Source organism: Onychomys torridus, chromosome 11, assembly GCF_903995425.1.
Source record: "Onychomys torridus chromosome 11, mOncTor1.1, whole genome shotgun sequence".
NCBI lineage: Eukaryota > Metazoa > Chordata > Mammalia > Rodentia > Cricetidae > Onychomys > Onychomys torridus.
The window spans coordinates 60,153,379-60,170,909 of record NC_050453.1 but is presented as its reverse complement, the minus strand read 5'-3'; the positions used below and the strand labels follow the sequence as shown (position 1 = coordinate 60,170,909).

The window sequence follows — 17,531 nt, the reverse complement described above, 5'->3', positions numbered from 1 at the left end:
ATTGGGAGGATGCTTGGCTACAAAGATGTTGATGCGGAGGGAAGGGAGAGAAAACAGAGGAGCCCCCACTGATGACTGGTTACAGTGCTCTGGTGGCTCAGAAAAGTATTTCATGGCACACGCCTTTAATCCTCGTACTTTGGGAGGTGGAGGCAGGTGGGTTTCTGTGAGTTCGAGATGAGCTTGGTCTACATATCAAGTTCCAGACCACCCAATACTACATAGACCTTGTCTCAAAAAGAAGGAGGAGGAGAGGAGGAGGGGAGGAGGAGGAGGAGGAGGAGAGGAAGAAGAAGAAGTAGAAGAAAGAAGAAGATGATTAGCCCATATACACCTCCCTCCTGCCTAGCTCAGATCTGCCCCAGCCCCCTTCTTAGAGATGGTCACCATCTCCTGTGCCTACTGGGCCCTTCCTAAGATGCGCAAAGTTGGGGAGCAGGTGAGCCAAGTATGATTGTGGGCCAAATTCAGCCTACTACCTGATCTTGTATCATCTGCAGGCTAATAGTGGTGTTTATATTTTAAATACCTGGGAAAAACACCAAAATAAGAATATTATTTTGTCAGCAGCTCTGTGGGTGCTGGGAAGTGAACCCAGGTCCTCTACAAGAGCAGCCAGTGGTCTTCACCACTGAGCCATGTCTCCAGCCCTTGAGCATTGTTTTGTATACATAAAAACTATATGAAATTCAAACCTTAGTGAGCACAAGGAGAGTCTGGTTGACACATCCACGCTGACCCATTTCTGTCCCTCTGGCTGCTCTTGCGCATTGGGAGAGCTGATTAGGGGTAACAGAGATCATGCCCCAGAGCGAGACGTCTGCACTCTACCCCTTACCTAACATGTTTGTTGACTTCCGCTCTAGGCAAGTGCAATCATATTTGTAGTCATAAAACATTTTTAATCTAATACTAGGGATGAAGCTCATTCATTGGTAGGTTATTTATTTAGTGTACACAAGTCCCTGGAATCTCCAGGCACACTCCTCCCCTACCTTGTTTATTTCAGATAGTAGAATACTAAATTCTTCCACCTTTGCTCACCGTTTCTTGGAGATCATGTCGTATCAACCCTATAATAGAGGGTGGCCAAACTTCATTTGACTTTAAAAGTCAATGCTGAGTTTAAGGTGAAGCCTGGCTGCCCCAGTGCTCAATAGGAAGTTGGACTTGTGGAGATCAAGCTTGGAGCTTGAAGATGGAGATATGAGAGACAGCTGCAGGGGGGATCTGCAATGTGAGCCTGTGACCTTGGCCTGCAGATCAAAGATTTCCCCCGGCAGACATGAAGCATTGCCTGGTGACCACTGTGCCAGGGGAACTCTGGAGGTCACCAGGCCGACCGTCAGAAAGCCAATGGAGAAACATGAAACCAGCCCTGAAGAAGCAGTAAATACAGAGGCAACTGGTTCTTCTTGAGTCAGAAGAAAACCAATAATGCCAAGTGCGGAGCTGTGATGGGAGGGACCCTGGATAGCTACTGAGTGTCTAGTGCGCACCTCCTGCCTGAAACACGCTCTTACCGAACTGCTGCTGTGAGGTGGCATCATTAACATCGTTTTATAGATGAAGAGATTCGAATCAGAGAAGTCAGCCATTCCCCCAGATCAGCGAGGAGCGTATCTGGATTTAAAGGCTTCTCTTTCCGTTCTGCCAGCCAGGAATGCCGAGTTGGGCTGGCACGTCGTCCCCAGCTTTGCCGGGCACTTCATTTTTGGCTTCCACATCCGTCACCCTGACTGCTACAGTCTTTGCTGTGTTTTGTTTTTTTTGTGTTTTGTTTGCCTGGTTGTGTTTTGTGTGCAAACCCAAGGAAAGGGATGGCCCTAGGAGGGTGTTGTCAGATCCACATCTAGAACCAGATCCATAAAAGGACATTCTTCCTTGATACAAAATAAAAAGTCTCCAGAACTCTGCTCTGAAGCTGGAAGTTTGGTGAACACCGTTACAGCTGTGGCCACTTTGGTACCTGGACCTGAGCTGCCAGTGGGGATTGGAGCTGGGAGAGCGGCTGAGGGTGCCTGGGAGGGCTCTCTCTCTCTCTCTCTCTCTCTCTCTCTCTCTCTCTCTCTCTCTCTCTCTCTGGGCTTGCTCAGCTTGCTGCAGCTAGGGGCTGTGTGGTTCTCTGGAGCAAGCCTGAAGCACCGGAAGGCGGCAGTAGGCGGCAGGCTGAGGAGCAGAGGCGTTTATGTAGGGCCAGGCCAACGTGCAGCTTCAACTTCCACACACCACTTTTTCCAGAGACTTTCTCTCAGGTTTTCAGCCGGTGTTTCTTCAGTTAGAGCGGGCTGATGGGAGAGTCTTGCACGGAGGCTGGGGAGATTCTTCACTCCAGGGCGCTGCTTTCTCTTTCTGGTGGGAGCTGACGCCAAGGCAGCTGTGACAGCCGCCACCACGGGCTCCGCGTCTCTCAGCTGGGTTCTGAGTCTCAGCATGGAAGGTAAAATTAGGAGTCTTGGGGGTCTTAGCTAGGAAGGACTGGGGCTACCCAAACCTTTCAGGGAACACCAGAGACAGGATTGTGTCACGGTCAGGGGTGTCCATTCACAGCAAGGACACAGTCCCCTTCCACCCCTTTCCCTTTCAGGTGCCCCCTCTTTCCCTCCTAACAAATACACCCCTAGATCCCTCACCCTTGGGGTCTTCCATGGAGATGTCTAATTTCTGGAATGAAATGTGAATATTTCTGTGCTTGGGGTAGGGATCACAGAGGGACTTTACAGAGGTGGGTCGGTACTGGAGTGTCCCGCGAACTCACGTCCCTGGGTGAGCTTCGGTGTGGCAGGCACTTGGTTCCCCTCTGGTGCAGCCAACTAACCCGTGTGGCTTCTGGCACGATCTCCATGTCCAGTTAGTCTGAAGCAGCCGACGGAGTCAGAGCTATGACAGACAAGTGGGGCAGCACTCTCTTCTCCATGCAGGGCAGGAGGGAGGCCAATGCCTTAGGTGGGTGGGGCTGGCACTGTGCCTGGATACAGATATTTGGATGGGAAGGTGATCGGTGGCAGAGGGTGAGGCCGGTTGAATGTTCTCTGGGTTTGTGAATTATCGGCTGCAAGGGGGCAGAGCGTGGCAAACCACCCAGTATAGTCGCTGATGGGCAGGCAGCTCTGATTCACTGCCAAGGCCCATTTGAGCAGTGACTGACCTTGTGGGCAGCACAGGCTGCGAGGAAGGATTTAGCAGGGCTCCGGCTGGGATGGTGGGTGGGCCAGAATGAATGGGGCTCAGCAAGAGCACAGAGGAGGGTTTTGAAAAGCAGATTTGGGGGTGATGAGATAGGCTTTATGGAAGCTAGAGACAGACCTGGAATGGTTGGGAAGGACTAGGAGAGGGTGCAGAGGAACCCCCAACTCTGATGTTCTAAAGTTGCAACCACCCAGGAGATCTCTGCTCCCTGTGAAGATGTAATCTGGAACTGAAAACCACGGTTGCCTGCTGCCTTTGAGGAAATAGATGTGATAGGCAGTGTGGGTCTGGCAAATGCATTTTGAACACATGAACTCAGTGCCATTGAACTGGGAAGGGGTAGGCTGGGGCAAACACGCTGCTCTTCAATATAACCAGCAGTTTATATGCTGTGGTTATTTTTGAAGCTATGGAAATTTAAAGGAAATGTTCTTTATTTGTGCTACTAGCTTCTTCTAAATAGAGTTTCCAGTGTTGACTGCTATGTAGAAGCTGCTGTGTATGGTCGTGGCCCACAGGTAGCAGTAACAATCGTTGATTGTATCAGTCTTCAAGTTCGGACTCACAGCACTGGGTGCCCACACTGCTGTCCTGGCCAGTGTGGGGCATCAGCACTGGGTGCCCACACTGCTGTCCTGGCCAGTGCGGGGCGTCAGCACTGGGTGCCCATACTGCTGTCCTGGCCAGTGTGGGGCATCAGCACTGGGTGCCCATACTGCTGTCCTGGCCAGTGTGGGGCATCAGCACTGGGTGCCCACACTGCTGTCCTAGCCAGTGTGGGCGTCAGCACTGGGTGCCCACACTGCTGTCCTGGCCAGTGCGGGGCGTCAGCACTGGGTGCCCACACTGCTGTCCTGGCCAGTGTGGGGCATCAGCACTGGGTGTCCACACTGCTGTCCTGGCCAGTGCGGGGCGTCAGCACTGGGTGCCCACACTGCTGTCCTAGCCAGTGTGGGCGTCAGCACTGGGTGTCCACACTGCTGCCTTAGCCAGTGTGGGGCGTCAGCACTGGGTGCCCATACTGCTGTCCTGGCCAGTGTGGGGCGTCAGCACTGGGTGCCCATACTGCTGTCCTGGCCAGTGTGGGCGTCAGCACTGGGTGTCCACACTGCTGCCTTAGCCAGTGTGGGGCGTCAGCACTGGGTGCCCACACTGCTGCCTTAGCCAGTGTGGGGCGTCAGCACTGGGTGCCCACACTGCTGTCCTGGCCAGTGCGGGGCATCAGCACTGGGTGCCCACACTGCTGTCCTGGCCAGTGCGGGGCGTCAGCACTGGGTGCCCACACTGCTGTCCTAGCCAGCGTGGGCATGCATCCTCAGTCCTCCCTCTCCTGGCACAGCATTAGGTACAGGGTGGGTAGAGATGGAAAGGATCTCTATCTAATGCAGGGAGCACCCATCCCCCAGTGCGGATGAGGAAGAAGCTGGAAGATGCTGCCGCCCCCTAAGTCAGTGGGAAGGAGTAGACTCGAGATCCGGCTCCTAACCATGGCGCTAGGGCTGGTGCACGTCCCCTGGTTACTATCAGCTCTATGGTTTTTATCTTCAGCACAGTGGCTGCACCTTAATCTACTGCTATTTTAACCAGCTATTGCGACTCCACAGTTACTGCCCTGCTTCTCTGGCAGTGGCCCGGCTGCCCCGGCTGCAGCCTAGCAGAAATTCTGTTCCCAAATACACTGGCTCTGCAGCTGCCACTAAAGGTAGCTTTACCTGAATCTCTATCATTCTATTTATAAATAAACCTTGACATTCAAAGGCTAGCAACTAGCTAGCCTTCTCTCCTTGCTAGTATCTCCCAAAAAGAGTGTCCTTCCGCTCTGCCTTGCCGCTCCAAATCTGGTGTGTCTCTGTCTCTTCCAGATGCCCTATTGGTGGAATTATTAAGGCCACTCCACGTAGTTAAAAGGGAAGTTTATTTTGTGGGGTAACTTACAAATGAAGGGGTAGGTCGCAGAGTCTGGCAAGGTAGAGGGTAGTCCGGCGGCGGCGTTCTCTGGAGAACTCTGCTCGGTCCACCTCTCGCGTCCGGCGTCCCGGAACCAAGAGAGTGAGTTCTTCCCGATCCTTCGTCTTCTGCTTCCTCCTCTGCCCCGCCTTGTGGGTGTGACCATTACCGAAGCCTCAGTGGGGGTTGGAACTTCCAGGCCAATGCTGGGATGCCTATCCACTACAATGCCCTCTGATGTTCTATGATTACTTTCGTTAACTAGTTGCTAACTCAGCCTCCTGAACCAAGGTTAACTTTATTTAATTAATGCAAATGCAGACTTGGGGTTTTGTGGTGGTGTTGTGTTCCCTGAAATATTGTGCATGCTAATAAACTTATCTGGGGTCAGAGAACATAGAGGATAGACAGTGGTAGCACATGCCTTTAATCCTAGCATTCCAGAGGCAGAGATCTACCTGGATCTCTGTGTGTTCAAGGGTACAACCAAGCATGGTAACTCACACCTTTAATCCCAGGGAGTGATGGCAGAAAGCAGAAAGGTATATACGATATGAAGATCAGAAACTAGAAGCTTTTAGCTGGTTAAGCTTTTAGGCTTTTGAGCAACAGTTCAGCTGAGATCCATTTGGATGAGGACACAGAGGCTTCCAGTCTGAGGAAATAGGATCAGCTGAGGAACTGACGAGGTGATGTGGCTGTAGCTTGTTCTGCTTCTCTGATCTTCCAGCGTTCACCCCAATATCTGGCCTCAGGTTTGTTTTTAATAAGAACTTTTAAGATTTGTGCTACAGGGTTCACAGTGTGATGGAAAATCCCCCAACACAGCTTGATACTGTATACACCCCCTCTGCTTGCTCACACCCCCCCCCCAGTCACGTGGAGAAGCTGTTGTAATAGGGTGGAGAAGCCTCTCCCCCTGAGGCTCTGCCTGCCTTTCGCTGAGGTGGTGCTCGCTGCCACGCCCACAGCCTACTGAACTGTCTTCGGTTCCTCACCTGGGCCAAATTGTCTTTCTGTCTTCAACTTATTGTAACAGTCAAGAGGACGATAAAATTCAGGGGTTCACAGAAACATGGTGATCCCGGATGGAGGTGGGGCTTGGTGAACATTGATTCATAAAGTAACCCTTTCTGGTGCTGTTGTTGGCATGGTATCTTCCTAAAGGCCAAGCTGGCATGCGTGTGGTAGACCCCCACCTGTATCCAGCACAGAGGGAGGTCTAAATCGCCAAAGTTTAGGGTCTTTTTCTTAACTTTTAGGCCCAAGCTAAAAACACACATGGAGAGGTCATCTGTCCTTTGAGTCCCAAGATTTCAAGTTTTGGTCTTCGACAGTTAAGATGAAATACGGAAAGTGGGGAGAATGTACTTTTTTCCTTTTTAAGACAGCAAGATGTGTTCTGTGTGAAGGACTTCTCTTAGTGATGGGAGATGTGTTAAAATATTCCGCCGAGGTTACAGCTTTCTGTCTTTTCATGGGTGGATGGTGAGAATCGATGGTAGTTGGGCTTTACAATTTCCTTATTTGGCAAAAACAGAAAGTTGGCAACTTTATGTTGGTTCCTCAAATTTCAATTTTTCAAGTTTTACTGGCCCGTGAAATCCAAAAGTTTTGCCTCCAGGATTTTCTCTAAGCAGACCCTCTGATAAGGGCCCTGTCAGGCAGCTCAGCCTCTGATCCAAGTCCAGCTGCTTTCCCTGTGGCCCTCAAGCCTTATGAGCTCAAAATGAGTTTTGGCTTCCCTGTTCCCAAGCTGAAGGAGGTCTCCTCTCCAGAACAATGCCGCTGGCCAATGTCAGCCCTTCCACATCCTGAATGACACAAATGGAGACTTTTCTTTCCAAGCTACAGATTGGGCCTTGCAGCTCCGGTTCACACAGCCGACTTTTGGAAATGATGACATCATCTATCCTTGGGAATCACAGAGGGGATTTGTGGATTGTATTTTGGGAGCAGCATAAGTCTGCTCTGCACCTGGGGTCTTGGTGCCCAGTGTCAATCATGTAGAAACATCTCTTTAGTGGTCGGGGAAAGGACATTTACAAAGCTCAGTTCCTAGTGCTGAACCCTCGGCTTTTTTTGAGCTCTTGACTATGGACTGAAACTTCCAAACTCAAGGCTCCTGTAGGCATTAGAGTATCTGAAATGCCCACCTTCTAAGGATTTAAGCCTGGAATTCCAACAAATCTGTGAGATTCCCCAGGCAGATTCCCAGCTACCAGAACCTCAGGCTTGTGGTTGCTCCGAACATGTGTGTGAACTTGCAGGGGCAGAAATGTTGGGGGAGATTAAGTTGGAACCACCCTGGAAATTGAACCAGGTGCTCTTTTTTGGGGTGCATCCTTGGGCCCTTCTTTAGAAGCACAAGGTCAGGCTCTTCTAGTCCTAAGAAGTAGTTGAAGTTCCTAAATTAGGCAGGTTATGAAGTTGGGGGAGTACGTGGTAGACAAGTTCTTCCTGGGCACAGAAAAGTATGCTGAGCTGCCTGAGGTACCCAGGGCTCAGATCCCAAGGGCCAGAGAGTCCCTGCTCCACAAGTTCTCTGGAATGGTGATATGGTAAAGCCTAAACCTGGAGCTTCTGGCAGATACTCTGGGCTCCACTCCAGGTAGCTGATGTGGGGGGCACAAAATGGGAAGGGATCCAAGATAATTGCACATTAAAGATCTCAGCCACTTGAGAGTACACAGTAGAGCCTGCCAGGGCCTGTGATGAGGAGGGCCAGTGATGGCAACGAGTACTTCGCTTAACTCATCTCTGGCCACTTCTATTGGTGGCTTTCTTCAAAAAGTCTTTCTTTCATATGAGCAGAGTGTGGTAGCACACGCCTTTGGTCTCTGCACTTGGAAGACAGAGGTAAGTGGTGCTCTGGGAGTTGGAGGCCAGCCTGGTTTACCCAGTGAGTTCAAGCCAGGCAGAGATGCATAGTGAGAGCCTGACTCAAAATAACAAAACAAATTAAAAATCGCTTTTTGTTAAGGATTCCCAGCCCCTTGCTGGGGTTGAGCCCAGGGTCTTCCTCCTGCTAGGAAAGTGCTCCACCATGGTGATCCATGTACTCCCAGATACTAAAATGAATTTTTTTTTTGAAGTCTGTGTATGGGAGTTTTTCTATGTGTGGATGTGTGTGTATATGAGTGCAGGTGCTTATAGAGTCCAGAAGAGGGTGTTATAGATAGTTATGAGCCACATGACATGGATGCTGGGAACTGAACTCAATTTTCCTGCAAGAGTAGTATGTGCTCTTAACTATCTCTCCAGACGCCCAGACTAGTTTTTGAGATAGGCGCTTATGATGCTACTCAGACTGACCTTGAACTTGATATGTAGCTCAGGGAGGCCTTGAACTTGTGATCCTCTTACCTTTCACTATAATGGCTAGGGTACAGGCATACAGCACCAAGCTTGGCTGATAAAGATTTCCCCTGACTTTGACTATGTCTAGGACACAGATTCAGAGTCCAGCCATGTAATAGGTAGCCATCCCAGCATTGGCCTGGAAGTTCCAACCCCCATGGAGGCTTCGGTAATGGTCACGCCCACAAGGTGGGGTGGAGGAAGGAAGGGAAGACCCAGGATCGAGAGGAGGTCACTCTCTTGGTTCTGGGACCCTGGACGCTGGAGAACTCTGCTTGGTCTACCTCCCCAGACTCAAGATTCAGGAATGTCACATTAAATGATACCTATTTTAAAACCATGTGACCTATTCTTGGAGCCCCAAAGACTCCTGGGTCTTCCGCTTCCTTCCTCGGCCCCGCCTTATGGGCGTGACCATTACCGAAGCCTCAATGAGGGTTGGAACTTCCAGGCCAATGCTGGGATGGCTACTCACTACACAGCCATATTCTTGGAGATAAGAATTTTTTCAAAGATACTCAAACTAGGGGGGCAGATGTGTGAGCCAGTCAGCATGGCTTCTTCTGAATACAAAGGTCAGCAAGGGCCTGCCTTAGCTCTCTAAGCTTTGCCTTGGTATCTGAGGCTCTGCAGCTAGTGTAGTCTCTAACTCATACATGATGTCAAGCAGCTCAGCTCTTCTCCTGGCTTTGGATGCTTCTTCTGCATAGTAAGGGAACTGAATTTGAGTGCCACCACCCCATTGTTAACACAGTTCTCCATGTGATAGGCAGTGGGTCCTCTGCAGGAACTTCAGGAAGACGTCACTGTTCTACAAGGAGTGTATGCTGTCAGAGTTAAAATTCAGGTCATCTGTCCAATGATTAGGTCTCTTGGGAGGGTGGCTTGGGGTAGCAGGATAGAGCTAAGTATTGGACAGATCCAGGATCAGATCTGGGAAGTCCATTGGGGTGACTGGGTCTCTAAGAAAGCTGGTCACATACTAGTCATGAGGAAGTCCCTCAAATGTGTGATTAGAGCCAAGAGATGTGAGTAGAGGAATTGCCCAACACTATGTGCTGCTGTTGACCAGGGCTGGCTTCCCATATAAAAATCTCCTGGGGCCATGAGATGGCATCAGGAGAAACGTGCCAGACCTGTTCCACTGGATGTTGGTGTGTTTGGTCCCCACTCACCTGGGGAACACCCCATCTTCAGCACCTCCTAATGCTCAGAATCCCTTCCTCCTATTGGTCCAAGTTCCCACAAGCTCAGATCCCCCTTTTCTCAGTGTTTGCCATATTTGGGCCATTTATCCCCCGGGGATGCCCATAGGGTACATACAGTTCAGATGAGGCCGTGGGAAGGTGGAGAGAGCACTGGATGCCCAATGAGGTGGGGAGCTGGGAGGCATGTCTGGAATCTTCAGGCATGTCCATACCTGAGGTTCAACCAAATAACAGCATCACATTGCCTCTGCCAGCTCTGCTCAGGGTAGACAAGCAGCAGGCTTTTGTAAAGGGCTGGGCTTTGGTTCTTCTCCCCAACCCCATGCTAACTTGAATTCCAGAGAGCCAGCCCCAGGTCCCAGGAACCCAGAGACCCTCTCCAGGTTGGTGATAAGACAGATGGCTGTCAGTATCTTTAGCTTAAATAACTCCGATGATTGCCCTGAAATCTCTGTCTGGGGTGGAAGGGCTTAGAGAAGAGGTTTACATAGCTCCCCGCTTCATTATGTGACCTCTTCAGGGCCTGTGGATTTTAGGGTGATAGGTACAGTACATATTCTATACTGTATAAAACCTCAGCAATCTGGATTAGCTTCCCAGTTGTTTTGCTTGTTTGTTTGTTTGTTTGTTTGAGACAGGGTTTCTCTGTGTAGTCCTAGCTATCCTGGAACTCACTGTAGACCAGGTTAGCTTCGAACTCAGAGACCTGCCTGCCTCTGCCTCCCAAGTTCTAGGACTAAAGGCATGTGACACCATGCCTGTCCTCCACAGTCGTTTTAATGTATCTGTGGCAAAACTGATCTCAAGAGTCACAGAAGTGGGATAGAGGCTGTAAGGGGACTCAGGCCAGATCAGGTCATGGTTTGTTGCCAAATAGGTTCAAGTCTGGTTGGCATTCCCTGCCAGCTGTATTAGGAAAAAGCTTTGTCTCGGGTGTTTGTGGATTTTGGAATGCAGTGAAGGCATTGTGACTGTATACTCCCTTGTGTAATCGTCTAGGTCGGAACTAATCTCCCCATTTCACAGATGAGGAAGCAGGGATTCAGAGGGAATTAGGACTCTGTGTATTGACATTTGGTTGGTAAGGATCTGAGCTGTGATTCCAATGCAGGTCTGTCCGTCCGTCAGGGAGCTGGGCATCTTCCTCTGTGGTGTGAACAATATCTCTCTGGATATAAGTGGTGTGAATAGTATATCTTTGGGTATGAGTGGAAGATTATTGAGGGTGGGGTGGGCATCCCCTGGCTCGGCATCTTCCCCATGGGGAAGGCACTTTCTGATTGGCATTATTTGTCGGTTTGTACGTTGACTTCTGGGATCCCGGTAGGTGAAGAGCTCAGAAGAGAAGCCAAGGTTGAGCTCGGTTTGCGGCTTACGAGAAGAAACCAGCTGGCTCCGTGGGGCCTGTGAGAGCCAGGAACAAGCGTGATCACGGGTAATGAGAGAAGAGCCATCCACAGCGGAAACAGCTCTGTGCAGAACTACTAATGTGCCCTGTCTGAAGAAGTCTTGCATAGAGTAGGGCCGTCTGTGGAGGCGTTTGCAAGCATCACTATTCCCAGAGAAGCCTGAGAGGATTGAAATGGAGGGAATTCAATTAGAGGGTCTCACTGGTCTTCATTAGTGATGTGAAGAAAAACAGTCAGAGGAAGTGCTAATTCAATCTGGTGATGACACTGCATGCTTTTAACACTTCCCTGGAAAGATGGACACTGCTTGTGGTTTGGGCAGTGGTGCAGGGGGCAGTGGCATGGGTGACCTTCCTCACCTGCCTTCTCAGGGCTGTCAGATGGCCAGTCCTATCTCCGGATTACTCTAGATCAGGCAAGTGTTGAACTCTGAATATTTAAGTCCCTGTGTTCATGGTATTTCTCTGTGCAAAGGAGCTTGCTGTCAGGGGACTTTAAGCAGGGTAAGGCCTAGCTGATCTGGAAAGGGTGTGGACTGGACTGTGTCTCTCACTGGGAAGATACTCAGTAGGAAAGATGGTAAGTTAGTTGCTATAGGAACAAAGAATGTCTGCTCCAGCCAATTGCAGAACAGAAAACCACGGTAGAGATCTCCCCAGAGGGGCTTTTGGATCATGGAGCTGGTAGCAGAAAAATAGACATCCCTAAAGAAGACTAGATGGGCAAATTGGACCCTGTGGCCTGGGAGAATTGTGAGACTCGGAGACAGCAGAGGACCCAGGATGCTAGACTTGTTCTCTCCCCAGTAATGCTGCCCCCTGGGACTGCATCGCCAAGTTGTGTCCACTTGCTGGCAGCCAGCCCAGAGTCTTTTGAGCATCAGTGACGGATCTGTCACTTTCCTTAGGGGCCCCAGCTTACCTGTAGAGCCATACCAAGGTCTCCTGTGGCCAGCTCTCTCTGGAGCTTCCCTGACGCTTTTCTGTACTTCACAAGTAAGCCCACCTGTTTTCTCCGACCGCTGCCATCTTTCTCCTCCTTTACTTTTCCCTTCCCAAGTGCTTCTATTGTGTCCTCAGATCAGCCTTTTGTGCCAAGCCTAGAGCAGACCCTGGGTACTTTCCACTCTGCACCCCTGTACTAGTTGTGACTTCTGGGCTCAAGTTAGTAAAACTACTCAAATAGCTTACATCTTGAAGGTTTGGTTATAGAAGCCTGGAGTGTTTCTCAGATCTCACTGACAGAAATGATTGGACCCCGGGAACAAGAGAATCAAGAGGCCGGTTGTCTTAGGGCTGTGTTGGGCTGTGTTGGGCTGTCATCTTGGACTGTGTTGGGGCTGTGTTGGGCTGTGTTGGGGTTGTCTTAGGATGTCTTGGGCTGTCATCTTGGGCTGCCTTGGGCTTTCTTGGGGCTGTCTTGGGCTTTCTTGGATTGTCATCTTGGGCTGTCATCTTGGACTGTGTTGGGGCTGTGTTGGGCTGTGTTGGGGTTGTCTTAGGATGTCTTGGGCTGTCATCTTGGGCTGCCTTGGGCTGTCTTGGGCTGCCTTGGGCTGCCTTGGGCTTTCTTGGGGCTGTCTTGGGCTGTCTTGGATTGTCATCTTGGTCTATCATCTTGGGCTTTGTTGGGGCTGTCATCTTGGGCTAGCTATTTTGCTCTTTGGGTGCTGGTTCTCTCCTGTCCCTTAGTGCAGGGAAGAATTTTAGCCCCGTGGGCAGCCAATAGGAGGAGAAGAAGGGGGAGTGTCCTCTTGTGGACATGTTACCAGTAGAATCATTTGGAAGTGGAGTGGTCTCTTTCTCTCTCAACTATAGTCTTCAATCCCAGGGAGGAACTTAGGCCAGGTGAGATCAGGTACCTACCCTGTGTCACCAAGATAATGGTGCCAGGTTTCAGGAGCATGGCTATTACTATGGTGACTGTGGATGCTGTGATGTGGCAAGTTCTACAAGGTGGATTAGTCTCTACTCCTACATGGATTTGGCTTAGAGAGTTTTCATGTCCCTAAGTAATCTTACATGAGAATTTTTTTGACATTTACATACATGTACATAATGTATTCAAATCATCCTACCTTTGAAAGTGAGAATTCAGGCCTGGGGATTTGGAACAATTTCTCACTAGCTGTAGCCCTTCATCTGAAGAAACAGCAAAGAAGACAAAGCACCTTCATTTAACTATACAAGAAGAGGCAGAGAACACTCTGCTAGATTTCTCTTTCCCACTCACAGCCTACTGTGGGCCCTAAGAAAGGTGTGGAGGTTTGGGCAAGTCAGGAGGGAGCTATGAGGTGTAGGAGGCCATCAAAAGGGCCCAGGCCAAGATACTATCTTTTCTCTCTTCTCTGTACTAATAGACCTTGGAAGGCTGATAGTTCAAACCTGCAAAGGATCACAGGTCATTTTGAGTTTTAACAATACTCAAATCACAGTGAGCCACGTAGAGAGGCTGGATTTCCGTTTCTTCCTTTTGGGTGGACCTATAGCCCCTGGGAGCCTGAGCTGGTGATGGCCATCATCTGTGTGGCTGGTGATGTTGGAAGCGTGGTGTAGTAGGCCAGTGAGCTTAGGACCTTTATACTGCAGAAGAAATGGAGGCCAGAGAGGGATGAACTTGTCTTTAGTACCACGGGACAACTGGCTCCCAGAATCGCTCTGGCTCACGAGGGAAGCAGATTTTTCTCTCTCAGCTGAGGGAGGAAGAAGCTCTGCCCTCGTGAGCCCTTCCCAGGCTGACCTCTGAGCTTAGCTGGAGTGGAAGGAGAGAAAGAGACTGTAGGAACTCAGTCTTCGTTCTGAGAATTTCTGCTGTGGGAAATTTATCTTTAGACAAGTCATGCCTTTTCCAGAAGGGTGTGCTCACGGGTCCCGTGGTGCATCCCAGACCAGTCCAATTGCAGCAGGAGGCTTAGGATGGGTATGTTAAGCAGCCCATGACACTGTCCATGTGAATTGTCTCCATCTCTAACCAGTCTCTGAATACTTTTACTTTCTAATTTGGCTGGGAGGGAGGAATCTGGAGATTGCTCTGTGGGTGGCAATAGCCTTGTGCTTACTGATCCCACTCTCCAGGAATAACACTGGAGAAGCTTCCAGGGTGCAGGGCTTCCTTCCTTTGCCCAATGCTCCTCTTCCAGGCCTGGAGCCCCTTACCTGGTCCACCATGTGTGCAGACTGAGCAAGCAGGAGGAGGCAGGTCCACTAGGGTCTATGTCTTAAGGGCTGTGTAGAAGGATGCTACAGAAAGGAACTCTTCCTTGTCATCTGCCTGACTCTTCTGGAGAGAGAGAGGAAAGAGAGAGAGAGAGAGAAGAGAGAGAGAGAGGATGGACTAGAAGATGATCTGGAGGGGTCTGTGAGTGAGCTGGACTATTTCTGAAAAATAGAACATATCTGCAGTCAGCCACAGAAGAGGTCAAACTCTGGGCGCAGGGCTGGAATGCAAGGGGCCAGGCAGTGGGTGGAGCTGTGGTTTCACCCTTCCTGGCAGCTTGGAAGGTTTGCAGTGCCCTTTGGGGAAGGTGGGGCTGCTCAAAGCCAAGCATGTGGAGTGGGGAGGGACTCTACCCTGCAAGTTCCTGATGCCCTAAGCTGTGCTGCACCCTGGAGAGGGAAGACAGTGTGCAAAACCCAAACTCTCTGCTAAGCGGAAGGGCAGAATTTAATCTAAGGAAGGTGTGGAGAGTCTCTGTGCTCTTTGCCATTAGAAGTAAATTGGGTTGAGGAAAGCTTGAGGAGAGAGGAAAGTGAACTATTGCTGAGGCATGGGCAGGGGAATCTCAGAGAAGTACTAGCATGAGTGAGTGCCAGTGGTCAGAAAAAGCACGGGGAGAATGAATGTGTGGAGCTAAGCACTGAGCCCTCGCTCGGAAGCCTCATCTAACTTATAAATCCATATTTGTAGCCTCCCAAATTGTTTGAGCTTCAGGTGTCAGGAAACACAATTTGCTCCTGCAACCAGTGTGTCTGGAAACACCCAACACACGTGCCCACCCCTTCCCTCCTCACCCTCGCACCCGCCCGCGTCAGCTCACCCGGGAGCAGCTCTATTTCCTCTTCATCTTCACGTGTGCATGTGTGTGGTTTGGGGATTTCTGAGTGGCTGTTTATGGCTAGAAAATTGCCTGTTCCAGCTCTGTCCCAGAAGGACCATCTGGGCCAAATGGACTGCTTCCCGACCTTTGTCCACCCTGCCCCTGCTCTTTTCAGCTCTGAAAGCACGTCTCCACATGTTCACTTTCTTCTCTGGCCATGCATCCTCCGCAGCTGAATCTGCATCTCTAAGATGGGGAGAGGGTTTTGGGTGAGGAGTTAGCTCTCAGAGGAGTCCCTGAAACACGTAAGGTGGTGGCCTCCTCTGTCCTCTGATTCACTCTAGAGGCAATGGGATTCCTTCTCTCATGTCCACGGTGTTCCACGGGAGCAGGGACTTGGCCACACTACAGCAGTGGTAGCAAAAGCACCGAATGTGGAACTTGGAACTTGGTAGTTGACTCTCTCTGCCCGGGGATGCGGTTGCTATGGTTGACTTGCTTTTCAACACCCAAGTAAGATAGGTCACACAGGAAGTGTCCACTTCCCAGTACACACGCTGCTGGGACAGGTGTCCCACTTGAGACCCTCGGGCATTGCTTATTCTGGCTCCTGGGGAACAAGAGAAGATTTCAACTTGGATGAACCTTTGGTCTGAGATGGGGGCTGAATTGCAAAGTGGATTTAGTGATCTCTGGGTACTCTTCCACCTCCTTCCCTTGTCCCCCCGTTCTTTCTTACTGTACAGGTAAGAAAGGTTCTTACTGTAGCTCTGGTTGGTCTGGAACTTTCTAGTAGTCCAGGCTGGCCCTGAAGACGTGGCCATCTTGCTGTCTTACCCTAGTGAGTGGAAGAATTGCAGGCGTGTACCCTCTGGGTGTTCTCTTGATGGATAGCTTCTTTTGGACCAATTCTTCCTCCCTCCCTCCATACCTCCCTCCCTCCCTTCTTTCCTCCCTCCCTGCACGATCTCACTAAGTAGTCTTCGCTAGGTTGGCCTAGGACTTATGGAGATCAGCCGGCCTCTGTCTCCCCAACAGCTGGTGTTAAGGGCGTGCGCCACCACGCCCAGCTGTGGACCATGTCTTAAGCATCCATCTTTCTGTGACAGGGTGCCAAAGGGGTTTTAGTCCAAGAGCTTTTGTAGGGAGTATGGCCATCATCTCCGAGGGACCAACAGTTAAGGAAGACACAGGCAGACAATAACAGTCATTGGCATCCATTGAATGTTTATTAAATGCTGGCCATTGTCTTCAGTCCGCCATTGCTGTGATCTCATTTAATACTGTGGCAAACCCCTTTTTACAGCTGGGGGAATGAAACACAGAGAAGTGGAGTCACTCACCCAAAATTCTGTAGGCAGTGACTGGAGGTGCTCGGATCAGGACTGAGGCCTATTTCAGAGCCCTTCACCTGAAGACTAATGCAAATTCAGTGCAATGCAAATAAATGGGAAGGTTAGCCTGTAGATAGAGCAAAGGGGATTTCATGCTGCACGATTGACACCAAGCTGGAAGAGAGCAAGCAGCTTGAGCTCCATCTCGGGCCCTCCTCCAGGTCTCCAGCTTCCTTAGCAGAGCGGAGGCGGGTCACCTGACCTGGCTCCTTGGTGGGGAGCAGAGAAGCGGGGCCTGGGTGTGGGGTGAAGGCAGATGCTGCAGCTCAGGATAGTGTCTCCATTTCCTTTTTCTTCTCTGCCAATCGTTAGGTTTTCCTGAGGCAAAGGAGAAGATTTGGGGGTCCAGGTTAAGTTAATTCCTGTTTCAGGAAGAAAAACGTCTAGCCACAATCCTTTGTCTGGTCCTTGCTGTTTCCTTCTCTTGCCTCCCCTTAACACAGGCTGGAGAGGAGGCGGGTTTGGCTGGTACAGATGTCAGACAGCTGGGACTCTTTTTTTTTTTTTTTTTTTAACTTTTAAAAACAAGGATATTTTCTTGCGTAACCACAGACCAATTAGCAAATGCTGGAAACATAACATTGATAAAATTTTATTTGATATACAGTCCATATTTCACTTCACACTTAACCTAAAAACAACATTTAGGCTATTCTGTGATTGCCACTCCTCGATCTCTGCTTGTCTGGCCTCGGCTCTTCCTTGTTGCTCACACACTGGCAGTACTGGGTCTCTGTGGTCATGTCCAGTCTTTCCACCTCCCACCCCTCTACCTCATCCCTGAGCTGGGTTGCCTAGGAGAACAGTATCAAGGCATCCTTCTTAGGCATAAAATTTAAATGTGGGTGTGGGCGAGGCATGCCAAAAATTTGCCAAACAAGGTGAATATATTTTTTAACGTTTAAAAGGATTTCTTTATTCTCTGTGTATGCATGTTTTATTGGCATACATGTCTGTGAACCACGTACATGCCAGGTGCCCATGAAAG

At 50.1% G+C, this 17,531-nt stretch overlaps 1 protein-coding gene across 11 annotated transcripts in view; it reads left to right on the top strand.

The window, feature by feature from the left end:
• Plekha6 (pleckstrin homology domain containing A6) overlaps window positions 1-17,531 on the top strand; it is a 141,843-nt gene that overhangs the window by 60,823 nt on the left and 63,489 nt on the right. Inside the window, exon 1 of one of the 11 annotated variants that reach the window (XM_036202361.1) lies at window positions 2,406-2,440. The exons of the other annotated variants lie outside the window; for them this stretch is intronic. The gene's annotated coding sequence lies outside the window, so the exon portion shown is untranslated. Of the gene's footprint in view, window positions 1-2,405; window positions 2,441-17,531 lie in introns of those variants that run through there. 11 annotated transcript variants of the gene reach the window in all.